Raw genomic sequence first — 15,787 nt, forward strand, 5'->3', positions numbered from 1 at the left:
ACCAGAAGACCCCCGGGAGAAAAGCCAAATGCCATGTGGCCACGGGGCCCCAGCACCCTGCCTCGGCTGCCACTGCCTGCCCCACGGTCCCTTCTCATACCACTGGGCCCCAGCCATACCCAGACCAGCCCTCAACTTGCCAACCTTCCTCCCAAGCAGAGCCTTTGCTCTTGTGGTTCCCTCTGCACGGGATGCTCTTCCATGGCTCCTTGTCATCCCAACAGGCTCAGACCAAAAAGCCCTTCTCCGGAAAGCCAGCCCTGACAGCCACCCCACCACCCCCTTGGAGTCCCCTCCAGTTCTCTGGGGAAGAAGCCAGCTTCTGTCCTTCACAGCACCCCTTTAATGACCCTACGTAAGTATTGGATTCCTTGTTTGTCTCAGGGCTATCTTATTCACCGTGATTCACCTCCCGGGTGGCGCACATAAGGGTACTTCCTCTGGGTCAAGTCTGGGCTCTGGCGGTCATCCAGGTAAGTGTGGCCCTCCTCGCTGCCCAAGGGTTCCCCCCAGGCTTGGACCTCCTCACCCTGCCCCTCCTGAACGACTCAAGTCCCACCACCCCCACAGACACCCTGAAATTGACCTCTGGGCCCAGTGTGGCCAAAGGGTACACCATTCCACATGGCAGGCGGGACAGTCATCCCATCTCAGCAGAACCACTACAAGGCCCAGCACAGGGAGAAGGGGGCCTTGAGGCCATGGCTCCTGCTCTGCCTGCTCTGTGTCAGTGGTGAGGGATGGGGAGGTGGGCAGGGTCCCCTCTGGTAGCCAAGCACTGTGTGGCATCTTTTTATGACTGTGGCTGCACTGGCACAATGCCCAGGAGGTAGAGCTCCAGGGCCAGTGTTCATCGCAGGGACAGGAAGGAGTAGAGAGAAGGGAGGAAAAGAGGGAAGAGAGAGGCAATGAGGGAGGGAGACAGGCTGGCAAGAAGGCAGGAAGTGTGGCCAGCCCAGCATGCTTAGGGCTTAGTACTTAGGGCTCCATCTGCTCCCGTGTGACCCCTCTGCCCTCCGGCCCTCCCCTTCTCCACGGTCTCAGAGCAGTGATTCCCCATCTCTTCCCTGTGCCAACACTCCCTCCACTAGACATTTCTACCAGCATTCAAACAGGTCCCCGCAGAACCCACCGCCAAGGGACAACCAACTCCTTGGCTCGGGTCATCCTCCAGCCCCCTGTCCATGTCTCTTTCTACAGGAGTGTCTGCTCTCCTGGATCCACTGTGATTCTTCATCCCAGTGTGCCTCTCCCTGCCACTCCGTGGAACCGTGTGGCCAGATCACTGTGACTTCCAACAGACTCTTCTCTGTCGCCCAGTCACCCACCCAAACCCTAGGCAGCGTATCTCTAGGGAGCCACCCTCTCCTTCTGGAAACACGCTCTTTTCACTGGCTTCCTGGGTTCCACTCTCCCCCAGGCTTCTTTCAACTCTCCTGGCTAAATCCCCTGAGTCTCTTCACTGGACCCACAGTCTTTGATCACTACAGGTTGCCATCTCCCAGATCTCACCCAGAGTACCCCTACTTCTGCCCATGTGCCTCACCTACAAGCTTGCACACACACACACACACACACACACACACACCGTGTGTTAACAGCCCTGCGTTCACTTCCTGTGGCTGCCGGAGCAAGTGGCCACAACCGGTGGCATACAATAACCGAAGCACTTTCTCTCTGTGCCCTGGAGGCCTGAGTCTGGAATCCAGCGGGCAGCAGGGCTGGCGGGCGGCTCTGATGGAGCCTTTCTTCTGCGCATTCCTCCCTTCGGGTGCTTGCTCTCCATCCCTGACCTTTCCTGGCATGTTGCTGCATCTCCCCAACCTCTGCCTCTGAGTCACACAGTCACGAGACACTCTTCCTTGGGTGGTTTCTGTGTGTCCTTTCCTATGAGGACACTAGTCCTTGGACTAAGTGGCCCAGCAGCATTAAGGACTCAGAGGGTAACTGAGCAGCTGGCAGTTCACACCCACCCAGCAGTTGCCCAGGAGAAAAGATCTAGAAATTTGCTCCCCTAAAGACAGCAGCCTCAGAAACCCTCTGGGGGTAATTCTCCTCTGACCCACGGGGCCACCGTGAATCCAAATGGACTGAAATGGACCACAACAACTACTAATCCAATAAGACCTGATTTTAATTAGTGGCATCTGCAGAGATGCTACTTCCAAATAAGGTGACATTGTGAGGTGCTGAGAAGACATGAACTGGGAGGAGGCCACAATTCAAAGTGATGTCAACTGTCCAGGGCTCTTACCAACTCGGCCATTATCACTCAAATCCACGCCACTCTCACCCCTCCCTCACTGAGAACCTTGTCTTCAACAGGTGTGTTTCTCTGCTCCCACTCCGGCCTGGCTGAATTCTTTAGAGCATAAAGCTGACCAGGGCCTGCACCTGTTCAGTAAAACCTCCAGTGGCCTTGAAATGAAATTGCATTCCACCTCATCTGCCCAGGTCCTCTGCATCCCCTCAGCTCCAACCAACCCTGCTCCTGCCCACCAAGCCGCAGTCTCAGGCCTCCTTTCTAGTACCCGTGACACCACACGCTCCCTCCTGAAGTGGCACCTGCTGGGGAAGAAAGGGCTGCCCTGGTCAATCTCGATAACATCATCTTTAGAGCCTTCTTCTGCATCGGTGGCTCCCAATCCTGGGATCACCGAGGCCCCCCACCTGCAGAGGACATTAGGCATCACGGGGGGACAGTGAGGGGCCCCCTTGGCATAGGAGTTATGTGTTGGCTTCTAGATGAGGCTTTCTACTCCCTTAAATAGTTACAGTCTCAGAAGCCGCCAGAAGAGTCGCTATAAGTCCGTATCGGCTCGATGGCAGGGAGTCTGTTTGTCTGTCTGGTTGGTTGGGTAGGTGGTTTCGTTTGGGATCACCTACACACAGCCTACCTAAAACAGCAAGGTCATGAAACACCTGTGAAATTGTTCCATACTGATTATGGACAACTCCCTCGGTTTCTGGGTACTTCCAGGTCTGCCAGAGATTGTAAATGCAGGGTTGGGAGAAAGATGCCAGCCATAACGTAGAAGCAAAGTCCATGAAGTGGATTTAAAAAAAAGTGTGAAATTATTCACTGCAGCTTAGTCCGCAAGCCCAAGGAACTCTGTGTTTGCCTTGCTTATTGATGAATCCGACACTCCCATAAAGCATCCCCTGGATGAGTGCCCTCAACAACTACTGGGAAACAAAGAGGGGGCTCTAAGGAAGCAGAGAAACTGGATTAGCAGGAACAGAACCAGCAGATCGGAAATCCTGGGAGTGTCCACACCTGGTGAAGAACGTAACCAACGCCACTAATTAACGTGGGTAGAAAATGTCCAATAAAAGTTAACCGGCTGTGTCAACCCTCAATGAAATACTTCAAAAAGTACTCAGTCCTCAACAGCCATCTGAAGGCGCTGGCAGCCAGGTGCCTGATGCGCTGAGGGGCTGGCTCCCTGCAGGCCAGCCGTGTGAACACCCTCACTCCATGTGAGCCCCTCGGAGGGAGAAGGACGGGGCATTGGCTCTGGTGCGGTTTGCACGACTGGAAGCCCATGCAGGGTGGTTATGTGTCTAACGCAGCCCAAGGGCAGGAGTTCTGCTATCAGCCGCCTGCAGTTGGAGCCAGGGGAGGAGGAGGAGGCCTGTAACTGGGAGGAGCGGCACTGAAGCCCGTGGAAGGGAAGGGTCTCGGGCCTCTTTCCCAGGTGGGCTTGGGAGGAGAAGGCAGGCCTGGTCTTTTCCAGAGCAGCTGCTTGGAAACCAGCAGCAGGAGGGCAGGAGCAGTGCATGCCGAGGCTCAGCTTGCCCCAGGGACCCACAGAGGGCAGCCCTCTGGGTGGCCCATTTTGTTCAGAAAATATGAAATGGCTGGCCACTCTTTACTGAGTTATAACGCACTTACCACTTCTTTAATAACTACTCGCACAGAGGACTTAATTCACTCAATATGGAAGTTATAAAAGCAAATTGGTAAGTGAGCATTAAATTCCAGCGCGTTGCATGAAGACTTACGAGGGCAATATTTCCCCTTATTACCAGGGTAGATGCCGCCGCTGCCTCACAGCGCATCTTCCTGTGAAAGGGCAATTCCAGGGCACCGGCCAGGCAGCAGAAGAGGGAAGGTGGCTGGTGTCAAGGAGGAGGCATGGGGTGGGGGCGGCTGCTGGGAGGAGACAGGCTGCGGGCAGCTTCCTGAAAGGTGGGAGCCCAGGAAGAAGGCCCCATGGAAGCTGAATGGGAGGAGGTCCCCTCAGCTCGTGGAGGGTCACTCTGCGTCAGAATCGACTGGATCACAGAGTGTGAGCGAGTGGCCTGTCGTCAGTCAGGAGGAACTTCCTGCGTGGCACAAACAGCTCGCCTGACTGCTAACAGAAAGGCTGGGGGTGGTCAGTCCACCCAGCGGTGACTCAGCAGAAAGGCCTGGCAACTGATGAAGACGCAGTCATTGGAAACTCAAGGGAGCACAGTCCTGCTGTGAGGCACGCAGCCGACTCTGGTGAGGCAGCTCCGGATCCCACAGTGCTCCCCAGGGATCCCATCAGGGGACTGAGCGTGGTCCTCCCCCCTCTGGGAAGGAAACACCAGCCTTGCTCCTATGATATCTTCTCTCCCTCTCTCACGAGCGCAAGCCGGTTCCTTCCCTCCGGCAGAAAGCCACCTGCTCTTCTCCCTATCTACTCACTCCCTCGGAAGGCAGTCTGTGCACATGACTTCAATTACTGCCTAATTAGAGTCTAATTCCAGCTCTACAGCCTTACCCTTGACGCCTAACCTCTCTCCTGGCTCCCGCTCTTGCTCTCGCAGAAGTGTGCCCCTTGACGCCTCCGAGCAAAGATGGAAAGAAAAGGCTCACGCTCATCTCCTGAATCCCCCAGACCCAAAATGGGAGTGCAGAAACAGCAAGGGTTCAAGGAACGTCAAGATTGACAGTCTCGAAACCAGATGTAGCTCCAGTCTACGGCAGTGGGTTGGGCCACGCTGGGTTTCATCTGGGTTAGCAAAAGCTACTCAGGTTCCTGCATTTAGAAGGCCTTATGGATAGAATGGTGCCCCCCTAAAATATCTGCTGAATTCTCAGCCATCCTACCTGTAGGCAGGATCCTGCTTGGGTGTGGGGTTTTGTTATGTTAATGAGGCCATACCAGTATAGGGTGGATCCCAACCTAATCACTTTGGACTTCTTAAGAGACCACAACAGAAACGGAGACACAGGGAGAGAATGATGCCAAGAAACGCCAAGGAAACAAGGAATTTCAGGGAAGTCCCAGGGCTACTAGCTAAGAGCCCTCCCTTAAAGCAGATGCCCTGACTTGAATAGCAAGCCACCCAGACTTAAAATTCTGTTTAGGAAGGCCACCCATAGGTAGTACATTTTGTCATGGCAGCACAAGATAACTAGGAAAAAGGGAATCTGGTTGAAAGGGGTGGGGGGTGGGGGTGCATGGAGTGAATCTGTGACTGATTAGTGATGTCTGCTATGGACACAACATGCACAATGGCAATTCAAGTGTCATCTAGCTAACTATATCTACCCCAGGAGCTTTCTGCGGTTTCTATCTCTTCTTGATATTTCTAATAATGTCTCTGACCTTTTCATTTCCACAGCTCCTAACTTGAGAGAGCCGTATGCCCAAATACATACCTCTAAAGACCTCTCCACCTCCTCCACTTTCTGAAAGATGGCTTTGAGCATGTCCCTCACTGGCTCAAGATCCCCAAACTAAAAGTCAGCCAACATGCTGCTACTGAGTGTATTCTGACCCTTGGCCCCGTGGGTGACAGAACTGCTTCAGAGGATTTTCTTCTGTATAGTCTTTACAGAAGGAGATCACCAGGGCTTTGTTCCATGGAGTTGCTAGTGGGGAGAGATGGGGAGTAGTTTTGAACTTCAAACCAGGGCAAGCTGGTTGTGCCACGTGGGACCCTCAAGGCCCCCCACTAGCTGCCACATGCCTCTCACACCAACCTCAAGCTTCCCTCAGGTAGCCTTCAGCCTGCAGGGGGATCTGTAACCAGAAGGGGTTGTGTGAAGAACCACAAACTCTTTGAGGACAAGAGTAACGTTTTATCTGAATTCCCAGCACCCGTGCCAGTGAGGATCCAGAGTGAAATCTGGAGGGGAGGGTGAGTGGGACCCTCATGAATGGCCGGGGGAAGAAACTCACTCCCCATCTCAACCTCAAAAATGCTCGCTGTCACAGGAAATAGAGCCCGAGCCACTCCAGGGGAAGCGTTCACACAAAGGTCAACAGATAAACCTGCCAAGCACCATCAGACCTTCTTTTCCTGGGCTCTGCCCTACACTGTTGGGAGCAGTTGGTATAAGGAAAGAAAACATGAATGGGCTTTGGAGCCAGCAGCGCTGCGCTTGAACCTCCAGTGTGGCGCTTACTACCGCAGTCTTCCGTGGTCTCTGTGTCCGTGTCTCTAAGAGGGGGTGTTAACGGCTGACCTCCAGGAGGCGTGGTGGTGGGTGTTGTGGAGTCAATTCTGACACGCAGTGACCCCAGGTGTCTGAGGACCGCCCCAAGCAGTCTCCTAGGCTGTCATCTTTACAGGAGCCGTTTGCCAGGGCTCCCTTCCCGCTATCACCCACCTTGCAGCTCGCAGCTGAGCACTTAGCATGAGCCTCCAAGTCTCCTTCAGAAACAGCATAAAGATGGATTGAAAGTCGTATCTGGAAAGCCCCCAGCACAATGCCTGGAATATGCTGGGCTCGGAGGATGCCACCCCTTCTCGGGCTCCAAAAAGGAGAACTAGGTGCCCTAGTGGGGCGGTGATTAAGCACGCGGCTACAAAAGGTCAGCGGTGGGAGCCCACCTGCTGCTGCACGGGAGAAAGGTGTGGCCGTCTGTTTCTACAAAGGCGGTGGGTGTGGTTAGGGACCATCCAGTCAGAACACCGCCAGAACTGCGTCATCCTCACAACTATGCTCGCACCCACTGCTGCAGGCGCGGTGGCAACCCACCTTGTCAAGAGCCTGCAGAGACCTGGGGAATCCATCCCATGGCGGCAGGTCTACTCTGTCTTCCAGGGTCGCCACGAGCTGGAATGGTGAGAACAGGCAGAAAAGCGGCCCCTGCATTGGGTGTGGCATGAGCTCAGGAGTGGAGCCCCCAGAGTGGGGACAATGGTGGTACCCGTAGCTGCAGTACCTGCATCTGTGACACTTGTCACACAAAGACCACCACCACCCTCACAACCACCCTTTCCCCACCCCATCCTCCTCCCGTGGGAGCCCAGCCTGTACCTGACAAGTCAGCCACACCAAGCCCTAGGCCGAAGGCCTGGCTTCCCACCGCTCCCTGCGAGCCGCATGGTCCTCAGCGATCGTCTGTGGAACTGAGCGTCTCCTTCTGGGTTCCGATAAGCCACCTCTTCCTTCCGCCACTAAGCTTTTCGCAAGTCATCATCACCCACTAACTGTCACTCAGTGATCCCAGCCTCACCCCTTCAATTATGAGAGAATTATTTCTAGGCGGCTGCTGATGTATGTATGTGAACCTGTCACCCGTGTGACTAGGCATTATTTGCCTGGCTTCCCTCATGAGAGCGCCAATTCCCTGACAACAGAGTCTGCAGCTTTCTGTTTATTCAGTGCGCCTGCCTCCTGTCCCGCGCTCAGTTCTACCTTCAGTTAGGGTTCAGACGGCGCAGCCGTGGCTTCCAGCCATTTCCCCTTGGAACCGGGGCCTGGTGGGCTCCCTCCCAGCATGACAGTATCTGTCCAAGGGCTGAGATCGAGCTGAGGCGCGATGTCAAAGGCCAGTAAACCACCAAACCAACCCCACTGCTGTGGACTTGGTTCCGACTCACAGAGACCCTTTGCAGCAGAGTAGAACTGCCCCGAAGGGTTTCCAAAGGTCATCTTTAGGGAACGAGACGGCCAAATCTGTCTCTCTCCCACGGAGCAGCAGGGGAGTTCAAACCGTTGACTTTCTAGGAGCCGAATGCTTAACCACTGACAGTGCTGCCAGGGTTCCTTTCAAGGGGCAGGGCAGCACGCAGTGGAGAGCTGACCGGAGAGATGAAGACGGTCACTCATCCGCTCAGACCCTCATCCTTCACAATGCACCTCCTCCCGAGAGCCACCTTGACCCCTCTTTCTAGGCAACATGCATGTTGCTCTCACAGAACCAAGCCAGAGAACAAGCCCAGAACAAAGCAGTTGCAGACCAAACGGCTGGACCGAGGTCCCAAAGCCCTTCCTAAGCCAGACCCTGGGTGTCATGAGAGCAGGGTATTCTAGGGGGAGGGCCAGGAAGATCCAAGTCTTGGATGTAGTCTCCCTCAGGAGGCTGGGGGTCACGCGTCCTTTACCCGTTGCTATGTCAGGGACTCCCCAGGTGGTATAAACACTCCTTGGTAGCTGACTGAAAAGGAGAAGGTTCAAATCCATCCAGAGATACCTCTGGAAAATTAAATAAATAAAAAGCCCGGTGCTCTCCTCAGAAAACTACAGAGCGCAGTCCTCGTCTGACAGCCGTGAGTCATCATGAGTCCACTCCACAGCACCTGGTTTGCTCTGTGGGTGTTTCCACATTTGCACATCTTCCTGCCACGAGCTGGCCGAGTCTCAGCTCTATACAGCACCTGTTGTCCTGGGACACCCGTCTGGGTGGATGGTGCTCTCCGGCGTGCCTGTCTTCCCCACGGGACTTTGAGATCCGGAGGGCAGGGACGGTGTCCTTTATCTCAGTATCCCCAAGTGCCCAACAGCCTGAGGAGCGCTCAAGTAATGTGCCCATAAATTCTGTAGGCTCCTGATCTGAGTAGTCAGCTTCACCCTTGGGCAAGAGCTTTTCTTACCCTGAGAGGAAACCTCAAGATTGCTGAGGGAGGCCTGAGGCACCTTCTGAGGCGTGCCTGGGGGGTACTGGAGAGCAGAATGCAACATGGCCCTCCCAGCGAGCACCCTGCACACACCTCCCCAGCACAAGGTCAAGGGGGAGCCTCTGCCCCAGAGCCCAATCCCTCAAGTTCACTGCAACAATTGCCAGGGGCTCTTTCATGCCCTGGGAATAAGCCTTCAATAAAGCTTGACAAAGTAAACGTGAAAGAGGCTCTGAGCTCCTCAGACTCCTCCCTCCCCATTCTTCTCTTTGCAAAAGACGGGTGACTCCAGGAGACCTGTGGTTGTGCTAACTCCCAAGTAGTCAAGGTCAAATCACAGCACAGGAGCAGTGCCCAGCAGATTCTCACCGGTGCCTTAGAAGAGCAGTCGCCTTCTGTTCAGTAGCCCGGTGGTTAATCACTGCACCTCCAGGGCCCCTGATAGGAAGACTCCAAACTAAAGCAAATCCACTCCCGTTGAGTTGACTCCACAGAGTTTCTGAGACCCTAAGTCTTTACAGGAGCCACTGGTGGGTTTGAACCACCAACCCTGTGGTTAGTAACCCAATGCCTAACGCACCGCTCCACCAGAGCTCCTTTCCATGAGGACTAGACTCCTGTAAAGGGAATACCAGTGTTTACATTTACAAATCAATTTGCATGCACCTAGAGATCAGCAGACCCAGACTCCAGAATGGCTTTTCCCCATGGACTCCTGTTGTCCACAGCAGATGATGGCCCACCTCTTGTGCTCCATTTCTCATCGGCTAGGTTCTCCAGTGTCACCATGAGCTGGAATCCCCTGGAGGGCAAGCAGTGGGTCCTTCCCTAACAAACTTAGCCATGGGCAGGGAGGCAGAAGGAAGCTTCCTTTCTGCCGGCCTTGCCTCTCAGCAGCACTGTTGGGTCTCCTCCAGGCCCAAGCCCTCTCACATCTCTGCAGTGGCCCACTCTCCCCGCCCCTCCTCCAGGTCTTCCTTCCCAGCACCCGATCTGTGCAGTCTGAAGTCATCGTTGGCAATGACAGAAGGCCCCATGTGCTATAGCCTCAGCGAGCCCAAGGACTGAGTCAGTGTTTCGGAAAGCCAGGCCCCTCTCCGCAGGATCCTTGTTTGGCTAAAGGTGAATTTTCTATTCCTCTTCAGCAGGCGGCCAGCTGGGCCCAAGACTTAGCCCTGTCCCAGAATTCCTGGGGGCTGCCTCTCAACTGTGAGCCCAGCCCACCTGCTCCCAAGGCCCAGAGAGGAGGAGGATCCCAGGAGAGCGACATGTCTGCCGTGTGACCACCAAGTGCAGGTAGTCACCTGGGGTCCACAAGCTGAGCATGCCCACCAGCCCTGCTTTGGGCTAATCCTGTGGGCCAGTATGGCGAGGCGATGGAGTCCCGTTGCTTGGTAGAACAATAGTGTCGATGGTGTTGTGAAGATGTGATTCACCTGTAAAATCAATAGCCCCTTGTAAAAGAGATCGCGGGAGTGGGTCTCATCCAATCAGTCGCAAGTGCAAATGCGGACGTTTCCAGAACTAGAAGCCTTCTCACCTACAAATTTTGGACTCCAAACTGCCAGAGGTTCCAGCCAAGCCTCTATTATATATACTATTATATAGACTATAAATATTCTGTATGTGTTTGTGGGGCTCTAATGGCCTGGTGCTTTAGCACTCAGATGCTTAACCAAAAGGTCACAAGTTCACACCCAACAGCTGCCTCCCCCACCCCAGGGTCGGGGGAGGGGAGGGGGGTGACGGGGCAAGAAACAATCAGATTCTCTAGAGAGTTTCAGCTTTGGAAATGCTGCAGAGCAGTTTGACTGTGTCCTATAGGCTCTCTACAGTAATGGATCACATGCATATGTATTGCACGTATGTTTATGTATATTGTGTTACATTAGCCCTATACAACATATTCATATACTCATATCATGACCACTTCTACATAACTTCCACACAACCCACAACGTCCTCCAAAAAGTCTTCCCTTGCTTGCTGCACGCCTGCGCAGGCTTCTCTCTCAGCCCCGGTTGCAGTCCCCGGTGGGCATACCTTCTCTCCTCCCAGCACCATCCCCCATGTGCACTCTGCTGCACTGCAGGATGTGTTGAGAACATCCTGACTGGGTGAGCCGATCAATTTCATCAAGGAGCAATGGTTTGAGACCCACAAGAGCCGGGGTGCCACCATTCCACACACCTAAAGCCACTGGTGAAAGTGCAGCCGCAGTCATTTGCCACGTCTGCCCAGAGGGTCTGCCATCTGCCAGGCTCTGTCCTTGACTCTGGCAAACACATCAGGGGTCACCTGTCCACGGGACAGAACCAGCTGGGTGGCAAGGCCCAGCCCATCTCAGTTTACCCCACTGGGTGCCATTTCTTGGGAAGCAAGGGGAAGGAAGGGGGAATTGTGGGAGAGATTGTACACTGCTGACATTTGCCTTTAATGTCACATAAAGGTGTGGGCAGTGTGCTGCCCACCCTTCCCATTCTCAGACACTCTGGGAAATCGGGGCAGGAGGACAACACACTCCAGGGCCAACACGAGACCTCCATTCAAAGTGCTTCTCTCCCCCCACCCACCCACCCACCCCACTGCTTCTAGGCTGAGGGTTTGGTTCTGGACCCAGCGAGAGGACCACAGGGCCCCATTCAAAAACACTTCTCGGCCGCAGCCCCTATGCTTTGGTGACCAGAGTGGAGGTGTCAGGACACAGGCTTCCTGCCTCAAGCAAACATGTGGACAACATTAGGAGATGTGTACAGCATCCATTTGGGCGATGTGGGTCTGGGCTCTCAGGCTCTCCCCATTGAAGGCCTTTTGGGGACTTTCTGGCAAGCATCTATCCACATACCCACGTGGGACTCAGACCCCAGCTGGGAAATGATCCTTCTGTGCAATCACTCACTATCTGATCTGCCCCAGATCTCTTTTCCAGAGGCTACAAGCATCTACACAAATAACACCGGCATAGCCATCGTAGGGATCCAGGAAGCCACAAAAGGATATAAAAAGCTACCGCCCTGCTTCCTGAACAGAACAGTGACCCAACCACACAGAACCCTTCTCAGCAATGGCTATATTAAGGGCCTGGCACAATGACACCAAGGTCAGCCCTCTTTCCGTAACCTAATCCGTCCCCTTTCTCCAGGCCTGGAATAAATGGAACAGCTAACTGCAAGAAATGGACCCTGCTTAATGCAGGGATGGAAGGGCACAGGGCTGCAGAAGGTCCCTGGTGACGTGACTGCAGAAGGTCCCTGGTGACGTGACTCAAATGTCTTTCAGCCTATCCAGGCCCCTCTCCCAGTGTGGACAAGGGCCTCCCCCTAGAGCAAAGGGGTCAGGCACACCCCCATCTCACACCTAGAAGCCACAGGGGAATGTGCAGCTTCAAGAAGAGGTGTTCCACACAGCGGCTGCCCCGCGCTCTACATTCCTTTATTCATGTCCTAGAGATACCTAACCAAATACCACAAACTGGGAGGTTGGTAAAAATAGCAAGTTATTGTCTCTTGGTTCTGGAGGGCGGAAGTCCAAATCAGCCTGTTAGCCAGGCCAGCATGCTCCACCAGTATTTCTTTTCTTGCCGCTCCCGGCTTCTGGTAGCTCCAGGTGTCCCTCCAATTGTGGATGCACCTGACTCTTCTTTTATCAGGACATCACTCGGATTGGATTAGAACCCTGCCTGCTCCAACATGGCCTCATGCTAGCTTAAATCCTAACATTTCCCAAGACGCTGTTTCCAAACAAGAACTCCCTGGATTGTGAAATAGTTCACATGCTGATCTACCAACCCAAAAGATAGAGACTCAAGTCTGCCCAAGGGTGCCTTGGGAGAAAGGCCTGCAGTCTACTTCTGAAAACTCAGCCACCGGAAATCCTATGGGGCCCAGGTCTACTTTAACACACACAGGGTCCCCATGGGCTGGAATAGACTGTGTGACTCAATCTGTCCAACTGATGTTTCCAAACAAGGTCACGGCTGCAGGGGCCAGGGGCTATGGGACTGCTTTTTGTTGGCTTGGTTTCCTCCCCACTCCCACCCCTACCCCCCATGTGTTAGTCTGGGTAGAGTAGAGGAAACAAATTCATAGAGACTCCCGTATGTGTATAAGAAAGAGCTTTCTATATAAGAGCAGCTGAATATTGAGAAAACATCCCAGCCCAGTGCAGATCAAGTCCCTACGTCTGATGCCCATATGTCCAATACGAGTTTATAAAGTCCTCTTCAGACTCATGAAACACATGCAAGAAGATCACAGGCCAGTGGGTGGAACATCTTGTGGATCCAGTGGTGTTGTAAGCATCTCGGCACTGTCAGGGGTCTCCATGTGGCTTTTCCAGCTCCCAGGGCTGCATTAGGGTAGGTCCATGTGGCTTCTTCTCAGGGAGTGAGCTGAGAGACAGAGTGTCTCCCACCTCCAAGGAGGAAATACAGGAGTTCCCAGAATCCTCAGGAGATAGCCATGCCCACAGAGGCCTCATTGGCTGTGACCCAATCGACGGACTAGACACCACCCCTTCATTCGTAATCCTCTCAAGACACAACTGACACTAGATTATGTCCCTAGCACACCCCACTATCATAAATTATACAGTCGAGTTTCCCACATTGGGAGAAATTGCAGACAACAGCACATCCGGAGAGTAATCCTCACCCTGGGGAAACCACTTTCTAGATCATGGCATGTCCCTTGCCAGGTGAGTATTTTGTTTAGTGTGTTTTAAATCATGTTCTATTGAAGGTGCGTACAACAGTCTAGTCCCTACTCAGCCATTTCCAGGCCAGGGGTCCAGCTCTCCTTGCTCGCATCCTTCATAATGCAGACCACGCCGTCATTCTACGCCGGGCTCTTGCCCCATACTCCTACGTCCCATCTTTGCTTTCAAGTAATGACGTCCAGGGAGTCTCAGATAGGTGATTTTGTTAAAGGAGCACACGGCTTCAGGTAATAGTCTTCTTGCTTTCCATTTATTTTAGATATGTAGTTTTAAGCCCATTTGCTAGTTCATTCCAAGGTGACCGCGGGGGTTAGCTTCTGTTCAAGGTTTGAAGATTATCTCCAGGCGACGGGCTCAGGGAGTCCTTCCGGTCTCAGGCAGTCCAGCTGGCCGAGCTTGTCTGTTGTTGTTTTGGTTTTGTTAACGAATTTGAGCTTCTGTTTCCCCCTTTTCTCCTACTTTATCGGAGCCTGTTTTTTGTGGTCCTGATTAAAATGGTCAGGAGGGGTAGCAGGGCACCATCTAGTTCTTCTGGTCTCAGGGGAATGAGGGCCTGGCTCATGTAGACTCCTTGTCCTGTGGACTCGTTTCTTCTCTGAGTCTTCGGTTACCTTCTTTCTCTTTTGCTGCGGATGAGTCATGACCACAATTGTGTCTTAGACAGGGTGATGCCCTTAGTCTCTGTCTTTGAAGAACACAATTTAACCCATGGCACTTATCTTCCAGGGCCTGTTTTGTTCCTTTTCCATTCTCCACAAGGACTAGAGGTGTTCTGAAGATATGAAGCATGTGGATAGATGTCATTGTCTTTGAATCTCATTTCCCACAAACTTTTGAAACCCCCTCGCACACCTGTTATACCCAACAGGTGTTTCAATATGGCCTATGGTATGGAGCTGGACCTTGCTGGCTCCCAGTCCACTCTCCCCATCCATGCTTTCCACAGCAGACCCTGTCTGTGTTGGCCTGGAGGCGATCTCCCACCCCTTCTCCACCTGGCCAGCCCCTGCAAGTCTCAGAGAAGTCTCCCCAGAGCCCTGGTCCTCCAGTTATTCATTCGCAGGGTATCCTGTGGTCTCCTTCCGAGCGCTGGCGATGGAACTTGTAGTTATGGGTTTAGTGTCTGCTAGAGTTGGCCTTGGTCACAGCTATCTGCCCAGCACTCAGACAGGAGCTCACCCATATCTGTCAATGGTCTGTTCTAAATAGTATAGTTTCATGGGTAGGTGATGGCAGGGCCTTTTATATTAGCTCCTTCCTGGAAATTCCCAAGCACTGTGTCCAGAATGGTCCTGGGAGAGGAGCCGACTGATTGAGGCACTTTGGACTGCTAAGTCCATCAGGGCAATTGACCTATGCACAAGATGCTGCCCGTTCACTCCACCTTTCTACCTTCTGGCCCACGGCCCAGCCACATCCCCTTAAAGCTCCATTTACGGAGATCTCTATACACGGTTGTAGGTGTGGGACTCGCCTCGATGGCAGTGGGTTTGGTAAGTGGGATGAACTAGCTGAAAGGCTGGCAGTCCAGCCAGAGGCACCTTGAAATAAAGGCTTGGTGGTCCCCCATAAAAATCAGAATAACCAGCCACGGGGAGCCCACGGAGCGCAAGTCTGCTGCGACAACACGGCGGCCCTGGGTCCACGGCAGCTGTTCTTGTCCTCCTTTGTAATGTGCCATCGCGGCCCTAACCCAGCAGCAGACGTGCACCGACGCCGGCATGCTCCCGGGCAGCCCGCTCTGCTGCAGTCTCCAGTAGGCCAGGCCGAGGCACCACTCCAGCATGGCTGGATCATGCCCAGGGAACGGGCAATGTCAACAAAGGAGCCGTCCATTCCAAACAGCCCCTCCCAGAGGCCACTGTGCACTGGCCCTCCTTGTACTCACTCAGCAGTGCCCCCAAAGCCCAAGCTCCCTTCCCCTCCTTCCCTCCCACCTCTTCCCATCCACCTTTGAGCGCTCCATTGTATCGGGATGCCAAAGTCCAAGCCAAACCTCTTGCCACTGAGTCACGCGTAGCCACCCTATAGGACAGAGCGGAACTGCCCCACAGGGTTTCCCAGACTGCAGCGCGGACTGCCTCATCTCTCTCTCAGAGCAGCAGCTGGGTTCAAACCACAGCTCCTTCAGGCCGCACTGAGCGCATCACCACTGGGCCACCAGGGCTCCTGGATGTAACATGATAGATACCCTTTTAAAGGGAAGCCACCCTGTGGAGAAAACCAAACCACGCCCTGCACTGCC

The 15,787-nt window shown here is 53.8% G+C and overlaps 1 pseudogene; it reads right to left on the minus strand.

Moving 5' to 3' along the window:
- Window positions 1-13,374: 13,374 nt before the first annotated feature.
- Window positions 13,375-13,529, minus strand: LOC115871852 (annotated as a pseudogene).
- Between the last annotated feature and the right edge of the window lie 2,258 nt (window positions 13,530-15,787).

Source organism: Echinops telfairi, unplaced genomic scaffold (assembly GCF_000313985.2).
Source record: "Echinops telfairi isolate 266 unplaced genomic scaffold, ASM31398v2 ScPeMD7_7409;HRSCAF=8447, whole genome shotgun sequence".
NCBI classification, from domain to species: Eukaryota; Metazoa; Chordata; class Mammalia; order Afrosoricida; family Tenrecidae; genus Echinops; species Echinops telfairi.